The sequence below is a fragment of the Myotis davidii genome, unplaced genomic scaffold, assembly GCF_000327345.1.
Source record: "Myotis davidii unplaced genomic scaffold, ASM32734v1 scaffold591, whole genome shotgun sequence".
NCBI classification, from domain to species: domain Eukaryota; kingdom Metazoa; phylum Chordata; class Mammalia; order Chiroptera; family Vespertilionidae; genus Myotis; species Myotis davidii.
The window spans coordinates 2,148,017-2,150,162 of record NW_006284340.1 but is presented as its reverse complement, the minus strand read 5'-3'; positions in this window follow the sequence as shown (position 1 = coordinate 2,150,162).

Sequence of the window (2,146 nt, the reverse complement as noted above, 5' to 3'; positions counted from 1 at the left end):
TGTTGACATCAGTTCAATTTTAGTGGAGTCCTTTTGTGGAAACAACACTAGAGGCTATCCTGCCCCAAGAGAAGAGTTTGGCTGAGCAGTGCCTAGATTTCTCAGTGTCTCTTCTTTATCATTTCTGGTGAATGCCTTCATTTTTTAGTTACATTAAACAATTCTGGCCTACTTCACATTCAGACTCCTTCAGGGAACTTTGCATGCTGCGTTTAAGTGCCCACAAATGTGTGTGTAAACCCTGCCCACAGACTGGGAAAATGAGTTGGTAAAAAGGACATCGTTGCAAAAGCACACCTACTGTTCCTTGTGCTTTCCCCAGTTCAGGGCATGTTTGATGATCACACCAACTCGCTCTCTTCTGAGGAAATGCTGTGTTCCCTGGAGCCCCAGAGGACTGCTGCTGAGTTGATGTCAAGCAGCCAACAGAAGTCAGTCAACACCAGCAAGCAATATTGGCCCCACTTACAACTCTGTCACTTCTATGTCTTAATGTTTCTATTTAGGAAACTATTACCTGCTCACCTTGCATTTTTATCTTACTCCATTTTAGGGTTCTCTTGGTATAATTCAAAATTACGAAAGGATCTTTCACAAAAGTAGCAGTTGTATTCTGAATGGTCTTAGTGTAATGCTCTTATCTCCTTATCTACTGTGCTTACTACTTTACATACTTCGACTTTAACCCAGATCTTTGCTCAGGAAACAGCATGTATAATTACACCATTGCAAGGATAGAAAGTGAGAAGTAACTTTTTTTTTAACACTTAAGGAACCATATTTTTTTTAAATATACATTTTTTATTGATTTCAGAGAGGAAGGCAGAGAGAGATGAAAACATCAATGATGAGAGAATCATTGAGTGGCTGCCTCCTGCACGCCCCCTACTGGGGGTGGGGGAGTTCAGGCTGTGCTCTTGGCTAGAATCGAACCTGGGACCCTATAGTCCCCTGGCCAATGCTTTAACCATTGAGCCAAACCGGCTAGGGTGAGAAGTAACCTTTGATGTCTTTTACTTCCCACCACAGTTCCAATCACTTCCCAAATCCTATAGACTTTTCTTTGTATCTCTTGAATCTGTTCACTTATCTCTATTTCGTCTATCAATGACCTGCTTAGATTTTTTAAAACTAGGTTAAGATTATGCAAGGTGGAACTTAGTTCTTCCGGTACCTAAATGCTTGATAAACCATGTTTAAGCTGATGTTGGAGTTTGGGGACCTTTGAGTTCATTATCTTGGTATGGTTCCTAATTATAATGCAGAGTCACAACACCAGTGTGGGGCGAGGAAGGCAAATACACTTTGGGAGAAAATTACCTTCCACCTGCTTGTGCATCACCGGTTTTGAAGGTTGCCAGCACTTAATGATGAACTATATGTGTGCTATGTGAATGCTATATGTGTATTTTAATTCTTGGAAAATCTGGGAAAAAATTAGAGTGATGGAAGACAGGGCTAAATAAAGGCTAAAAGTGTTTGATTAGGAGAATGAAAAGGGGTCTTCGAGATTGCTTTTATTGTCAACATTTTGCTTATATTTCTCATTACTATTACCCCGGAAACCAGAAATTTGTCTATCAATACAAAAGCAATAGAACTGTCTAGTTGATTTTCAAACGTCACGTATTGGCACTGTCCTTGGCACCAAGGAATATGACGATTGAACAAGGTAAGTTTTCTTTCCTTCTGAAAGTTATTTTCCAGACTAGAGGGATTCCACCGGCATTAGTTGGCATTAAGGCTCCATCATGTACAAAGTGACCTCTGGTGGTACGCTGGGATTCCACCGGCATTAGTTGGCATTGAGGCTCCATCATGTACAAAAGTCACCTGCAAGGGGCATGGGCTCAACTCCATGGTGCAAAAGTGTTTATCACACTCAGTCCTGAGAACAGGTTTTCGAACAAGACCCAACGACTTTGCCTCGGTTGGCTCCGGCTTGTTTCCAGCCCTCGCGCCCCGCCCCCCCCCCTCCCCCCCAAATGTTCGGACCAAGGAATGCCTTCCCCGTGCTCGGGAGGGCGTGGCTTAAGTGTCCTAGGAAGGCTGGATCCAGATTGCAAGGACGGGGCAACCCCCACAATAAAGCCTCAACCAATGGCAACTCAGGTTTTAATTATCCATTTCCCCCAGAATTGGCTTT